General features: G+C 33.8%; 1 protein-coding gene across 1 annotated transcript in view; it reads left to right on the forward strand.

The window, feature by feature from the left end:
- Positions 1-8,273, forward strand: part of LOC114054194 (protein spire homolog 1-like) — a 137,079-nt gene that overhangs the window by 14,468 nt on the left and 114,338 nt on the right. The window lies entirely within an intron of this gene.

Genomic DNA, 8,273 nt, shown 5'->3' on the forward strand with positions numbered 1-8,273 from the left:
TCATGGCTTTCAGATAGTCCAATAATTTTTAAATTATCTCTCCTGAATCTTTTTTCCAGGTGAGAGTACCAGCATTCTTCCAGGCACCCAGGCTCACAACCTCGTTATCATCTTCAACTACTCATTCTCAGACTCTCCACCTATCCTGATCCTTTCTGGTTCTAGATCTATAATCCTGTGATCCTGCTTATATCTCAGATGTCTCTGATTTCATCCTTTATGGTTTGGCTGACCAAGTTTATTGACTATCAGCTATCTATATTGACTTATACTTAAGGTAGATTTGATTTAAATATCATGTCAGCGATGTAGTTTTGCTATTAGTAGTATAGTTTAGTAGCAAGAACCTTGGACTAGAAGTTCTGAAAATCTGAATTCTGGTACTCTTCCTACCATTTACTTACCCTGTGACCTTAGGTAAATTTAATTCGATAGACATTTATTGAATTAAATATGCTTTGTGCAAGGTATTGTTATTTAATCCCTAAGAGGAAGTAGGAAATGAACCATTTTGTACCATTGAGTTTTCTAGAAAATCAGTTTACCTCTTTAAACACCAATTAAAAATGTGTTAATGGTAGCATCTCTAAATTTATACCTTCCCTACTTTCTTAAATATAGTATACTGAAAATAAGTGAACATTTCCTTGATAACTCAGGGATATTGTTGTTTTTTTAAACATCACTTTGCATAATACATGATTCTTTAATAGTCTATTTATGTGTATAGATGTGCCTTCTCCTTTACTCAGTGGGTCCAGACAGCTGTGTTATTTTTAAAAAATTGTTCTTCTGTTAGATTTTTAATAGTTTTCTTCCCTTCTTTGCTAACTCAATAATTCTTTTCAGGAATATGGGAGATGATAAAGATTTTATATTCTTAGATGTCCTATACATCTTTATTACTGCTAGATTTAACTCACAACTGGAAAGTCAGGTTATTCTGGATGTCAAGAAACATAAAAAAAGACCTCCAGTATGTTGGGTGGATGTTTCTGTAGAAGATTTAAGGAAGGACGTAGAAAAGAGTTGTACCGGATGTACAAGCATGGATTCATTGTAGTCTGAATTGTTGGAGAAATAACCTTGCTGTCCTCCCAGAACTGTTGAAGTATTGAAGAATAGAAAGGCAGATTAGACAAAGAATGTTTTAATGACAATTAATATCCAACCACATTTATATGCTCTCTTGTTTTTTAATTTGGAGACTTGACAATTAGTGAAACTACATCTATAAAGGAAAGTTACTATGATGTGAAAGAGACCACCAGTCAATTTATCCATAGTTCATTTCTTGAGTGAAATATGCTTTTCTGTTGTGAGCTTCTGTCTGTTTCTGTCTCTCTTTAGGATGGCTCTTTTTTTCCCCTTGGGGTTTAGCTCTAGATGAAATATTCCTATTTTATAATAGATGTTATCTTTAGTTTTAAAATGGGAGTATATGTGTATATGTGTTTGACGGATCCTAAGAGATATTTAGAATACTTGCTGTCATCACACTTTAGTATGAAAGTTGATTGTTGAAAACTAGAGATGTATTTTTGCCTCAAAGAAAAGTAAGTTCTCTGATACTACACTTTGGACACAAATTCTCTGAGAAATTTTTAATTGTAATTAGAAATAATTGTAAATTACATATTAGAAATATATATATATATATATATATATAAGAAATAATTGTAAATTGTAAATAGAAATTGCAGAGTTTCCTGTTAAACATTTTCAACAAACTTTGATTTAGTATGTGCAGTAGAAAGAGTTTAAAAATGTTCAATACTTTGAAAGATTTTTGTCCCTCCTTTGAATGCAAAGAATTAGTCTGTAAAGCAATATGCAAGTCACAGAGAGGCTTCATTTGATCTAAGCAAAGAATCATACTCTGAAGTTGTAAATGCTGTCATTTCCTGGACCTGTCATTCTCAGTTAGTGCCAAAATTTCTACACAATAAGAAAATCTATATTTAATATTTTCTTAATTCTCAGGCACAATGAATCAGAGATGGAGTTTCTGTTTTGACTGTAAATTACAAATAGTTAGCAGTGTAAACCACTTCATTAGCCAAGAAATAAAACACTGGGATGTATGCAAATTCTAATGGCACAGAATGCAACAGTCATATATGATCAAGGTGATATCTAAGAATATTGTCAGGAAGCCTACCACAGGATATTACTATAGCATTTATTTATATTTATGTATATTTATATATTACATATATTATAAACTATATTCTAACCTTTTCCCACAATGAAGAAATTTTAAATGGCTTTTAGAGCAGTTAGACAAAATATTTCAAATTTAACCTTTGAATTTTTTTCTTAGTCACTCAAATTTGTTAGGAGATTAATATTCATACAAGATTTTGAAACAAGGCTTGGCATTTTGTGTGCCCAAGACCCATTAAGATGGGAATTCAAAGTTTAAACTCAAAGAAAAACCTCTTCATGTACTGAGTGGAGTATATATGACAATCAAATATTTGAATAAAATAAGTAAGTGTTTTGTAAAATTTCTTGGACATAGACATTATGCTTTGTCAAAGTAACCTGCATATTCAATTTTTGTTCAAATCATTAAGAAGATTAGTGTGTTTTTATTCACATTTAAAGGTCAGAGAACACAAGAATTCTGTAAATATCAGAGACTTGGCAGTTTCTGTCCTTAGATTCATTCTTAATTGACTAGGGAACAGAGTTCACTAAGCCAACCTGATTTTAACAGGGATCACAATCCAACAGTCAGAGAAGATCAAACAAATGTTTTGGCTCTCCTTGAACTTGTTCGCTCAGAAGTTAAACCAAATACATATGTGAGTAATAACAACTGACTGATCCAGTTGCAGCTATCTGCACTGATGAATTAGCTTTTTGAAAATAAAAACTAAAAATCAGTACTGCAACACACTTGTCTGACTGGGATACAAATGCAAAAAAAAAAATCTTATTTCCATTTCCATTTCTATTTATGTTCAATAGTTCAATCCATGGGATTCCAAGGTAGCATCTATATTCTACTATGTGGCAAGGCAGTTTCATTAATAATCTATACTTGGTTTTATTTGCATATAAGAAAAAATTCTAACAAATCTGAAGTAGCACTGGAAATACTTAATTCAAAAATTAGTTCATGGTCAACAAAATATATATATATTATGTGGGTTATGACTGGCATAAAATTTTACAGTATTTAATTTTATTTAGAGATCTATTTTATAGTACTGACAGTAATGAATTATCAAAATTCAGAGTTTTGTAGGCTCTTGGAAGTCATTTAGTTCAATAACTATATCCATCTTATAAATGAAGAAACTGAGTCCAGGGAGGTTAAGTGATATATGTAAGGTCACACAGATTATGAGTAGCGGAAATAGAAATTGAATACATGTCTTCTGTATTAGCATAGTCTCACTGTTTAGGTTTGCTGTATTCATCACTAAAAAGCATTTGAGGTTGTAGGGCATATTTTTCTGTTTCGTCAGAGGTTTTTAACTTAGAGTCTGTGATCATATTTAAAAAAAAACTTTTTATAAGTATGTTTCAGCATATTTTATTTCTTTTGTAATCCTGTGTATTTTATTTTATGTCTTTAAAAATATTATTCTGTGAAAAGATCCATAGGCTGCACGAGATTGCCAAAATGTTTGTCGGGGGTGGAGTGGGAGGGAGGTGCTGTCCACGACACAAAAAAGTTAAGAACTCCTGTTTTAGGGACCATAGGATTGACTGGGATTCAAAGCTCAGCCCAAACCAAAGGACACATAAAACCATTCAGTTTAGGTCTGATTAAACAAAATTCTTTTCGGGTGGGGCCTGATCAAAGAAAAGCTGAAACTTCTAGGATCATTCTATAGACCATAAGTAATTCTTTGGCCCCAGTCCCTTTAAAAAAAAATGATACATTATTTGTTTTTAACACTTTTTCTTTTTAAATTTTGAGTTCTAAATTCTCTTGCTCCCTCCCCCACTAAATGAAAAGGCAATTGAATGTCAGTTGTGCATGTGAAATCATACAAAACACGTTTCCACATTAGTCATACTCCTCTACCACACTACCCCCCTCAAATAAAAAAGTGAGAAAATGATGCTTCAATTTGCACTCAGAGTTCTTCAGTACTCTCTCTGGAGGTGGATAGCATTTTTTCATCATGAGTCTTTTGGAATTGTCTTGGATTATTGTCTTGATCAGAGTAGCCAAGTCTTTCACAGTTGATCACATTACAACATTGCTGTGATTGTGCACAATGATCTCCCAGTTCTCTCTTCACTTTGCATCATTTCATATAAGTTTTGCCATATTTTTCTGAAACCACCTCCTTGTCATTTTTTTTTTTTTGTGAGACAAATAGGGTTAAGTGACTTGCCCAGAGTCACACAGCTAGTGAATTATATGTCTGAGGTCATATTTGAACTCAGGTCCTCCTGACTCCAGGGCTGGTGCTCTATCCACTGCGCCACCTAGCTGCCCTTCCCTTGTCATTTCTTATAGCAGAATAGTACTCCATCACAGTCATATGCCACAATTTGTTCAGCCATTGCCCAGTTGATGAACATTCCCTCAATTTCTAATTCTTTGACACCACAAAAAAGCTATTATAAATATTTTTGTACATATAGATCCTTTTCCTTTATCTTTCATCTCTCTAGGGTAAGACCTAGTAGTAGTGTTGCCGAATCAAAGGATATGCACAATTTTATAGCCCTTTGGGCATAGTTCCAAATTGTTCTCCAGAATGTTTGGACCTATTCACAACTCTACCAGTAATTCATTAGTGAACCTATTTTCCCTCATCCTTTCTAGCATTTGTCATTTCTGATAGGGATAAGGTAGTACCTCAGAGTTATTTCATTTGCATTTCTTTAATCAATAGTAATTCAGAACATTTTCAAATATGCCTTTAGATACCTTTTATTTCTTCTTCTGAAAACTGCCTGTTCATGTTCTTTAACCATTTATCAGTTGGTGAATGGCTCTTATTATTATTAATTTGATTTAGTTCACTATATATTTGAGAATTGAGGCCTTTATCAGAGAAATTTGTTGTATAATTTTTGACATTGCTTCATTGTCTGTGATACCTTTTAGCAAAATATAGTTTCCCTGATTATCTCTTTTAATTAAATTTCTTTTTGCTTTTGCTTTGTTTGAGATCACGATTGCTATCCCTGACATTTTTACTTCAGCCGAAGCATAATAGATTCTGCTTCAACCCTTTATTTTAACTATGTGTGTGTGTTTGTGTATATTTCTGTTACAAGTATGTCTCTTGTAAACAACATGTTATTGCATTCTGGTATGTAATCCATTCTGCTATCCACTCTTTTTTAATGGGTGAGCATATTTTTGCATTTATGATTACTGTGTATTTCCTTCCATCCTACTTTCTTCTGTTTATCCTCCTCTCTCTTTTTATACCATCCCTCCTTAAAAGTCTTTTTTACTTCTGACCACTGCCTCCCCTAATCCATCCTTTCTTTTATCATCCTCCCCCTCTGCCTTCCCCTTCCACATCTCTTATCTCCTTCCTCTCCTTTTTCTCTATTCGATAAGATAGATTTCTATTCCCAATTCAGTGTGTGTGCGTGCGTGTGTGTGATCTCCTTCTCTCTTTGAACCAATTTCAATAAGAGTGAAGTTCAAGCATCACCCGTTACTGTCCCCCCCATTTCTTCCTCTACTATAAAAGCTTTCTTGTGTATCTTTTTAAAAACATTTTTTCAATTATATATAAAAATAATTTTTAACTACCATTTTTAAAAATTTTGAGTTTCAAATCCTCCTTCATCCCTCTCCTGTCATTGAGAAGGCAAGCAATTTGATATAACTTATACATGTGCAGTCATGCAAAACATACTTCTATATTAGTCATGTAGTGAAAGAAAACATGGACCAAAAAAAGAACACTAAAGAAAGTTTAAAAAAAAAGTATGTTTCTATCAATTCTTTCTCTGGATGTGGATAGCATTTTTCATTCATAAGTCCTTTGAAATTGTTTTGGATCATTGTATTGCTTAGAATAGCTAAGTAATTTATAGTTGATTATTATACAGTATTGCTGTTACTGTGTAAAATGTTCTCCTGCTTCTGTTCACTTCACTTTGTATCATTTAGCATAAAAGTCTTTGCAAGTTTTTGTGAAAGCGTCTTGTTAGTCATTTCTTATAACACAATAGCATTCCATCACAGTCATATACCACAGTTTGTTCAGCCAGTTCCCCAGGTCATCCCCTCAGTTTCCAGTTCTTTATCACCACAAAAAGAACTGCTATAAATATTTGTGTTAATATAGGTCCTTTTCCTTTTTTTTTTTTTTTTTTAGTATCTCTTTAGGATACATATCTAGTAGTAGTTACCAAAGAGTATGCACAGTTTTATAGCCCTTTGGATTAGATTAGTTCACAACTCCTCCAACAGTGCTTTAATGTCCCAATTTTCCCATATCCCCTTGAACATTTGTTATTTTCCTTTTCTGTCATATTAGCCAAACTGATAGGTGTGAGGTGATACTTCAGAGTTGTTTTAATATGCATTTCTCTAATCAGTAGAGATTTAGAATATTTTTTAACGTTGATTGTAGATAATTTTGATTTCTTATTCTGGAAATTGTCAGTTCATATCCTTTGACTGTTTATCAGTTGGGGAATTATTTATATTCTTATAAATTTTACTAAGTTCTCTATTTGAGAAATGAGGTCTTTATCAGAGGAAATTGCTGTCAAATTTTTTGACATTTATGATTACTGTGTATTTCCCTCCATCCTATTTTTTCCCTGCTTATCCTTCTCTTTCTCTTCTTTTACACTGTTCCTATTCAAAAGTGTTTTGCTTCTGACCATTGCCTCCCCGAATCCACCCTCCTTTTTTAACCTCCCATCCTATCCCTCTATGTTGTCCGCCATTCCCCCATCTTCCCCTGCACTGTAAAAGCTTTTTTGTGCCTCTTTTATGTGAGATAATTTACCCCAGTCTCCCTCTCCCTTTCCCTGTTTCTTGTCCCTTAATTTTATTTTTTAAAAATATCATCCCATCATAGTCAATTCATACCTATATATACTTCTGCAACCTGTGCCAGCACAGGATCCCCTGTAATCTCCTGACCATTTGTTTGACCCACGTACCGTCCAAAAGCTGCCTCTGCAGTTTCAGTCACCCCCAAGGTCTGCTGCTGGCTTGCTGGGGCTGGGGCATGGCCTGTGCTAAACTTAGCTCCACTCTCACTGCAGTGAAACGGACTGTTCCTGCTGACCTTCTAAGTTGTCCTCAGCTGGAAAATTGTTTCACTCTGTTGTTTTGTTGGTTCTGCATCTACAGAATTTGCTTTGAGGCATTATTTTAAATTTGTTTTTTGTGGGGAGGAATTTGGGAGAGTTCAGGCAAGGCTCTGTCTTTACTCTACCATCTTGGTTCTCCCCATCTTTTATGTGAGAAAAACTTCCCCCTTCTACCTCTGTCTTTCCCTTTCTCCCAGTGCATCCCTCTTTCTCAACATAATTAACTCACATTCATGCCTGGAATCTATGTAGACTCTTTCTAACTGCCTTAATAATGATAAGGTTCTTAGGAGTTATATGTATTATCTTCCCATATAGGAATGTAAACAGTTTAACTTTATTGAATACCTCATGATAACTCTTTCCTGTTTACCTTTTTATACTTCTTTTGAGTCTTGTGTTTGAATGTCAGATTTTCTCTTCAGCTCTGGTCTCTTCATCAGGAATGCTTGAAAGTCCTCTATTTCACTGAATGTTCATTTCTCTCCCTGAAAGATTATACTCAGTTTTGCTGGGTAGGTTCTTCTTGGTTGTAATCCTAGCTCCTTTCTTTGTCTTATGGAATATCATATTCTGAGCCCTCAGCTCCTTTAACCTGGAACTTGCTGTATCTTGTGTGATTCTGACTGGGGCTACTGATACTTGAATTTTTTCTTTCTGGCTGCTTGCAATATTTTTTCCTTGACCTGAGACCTCTGCAATTTGGTTATAATATTCCTAGAAGTTTTCATTTTGGGATCTCTTTCAGGAGATGATTAATGGGTTCTTTCAATTTCTGTTTTACTCTTGGTTCTAAAATATCAGGGCAGTTTTCCTTGACAGTTTCTTGAACAATGATGTCTAGGCTCTTTCTTTATGACTTTCAGGTAGTTTAATAATTCTTAAATTATCTCTCCTGGATCTATTTTCCAGGTCAATTGTGTTTAGAAGAGATAGTTAATATTTTCTTCCTATTTTTAAAAAATTCTTTTTGACTTTTCTTTATTGTTTCTTGATGTTTCATG

Source organism: Vombatus ursinus, unplaced genomic scaffold, assembly GCF_900497805.2.
Source record: "Vombatus ursinus unplaced genomic scaffold, bare-nosed wombat genome assembly UNPS02014812.1, whole genome shotgun sequence".
Taxonomy (NCBI): domain Eukaryota; kingdom Metazoa; phylum Chordata; class Mammalia; order Diprotodontia; family Vombatidae; genus Vombatus; species Vombatus ursinus.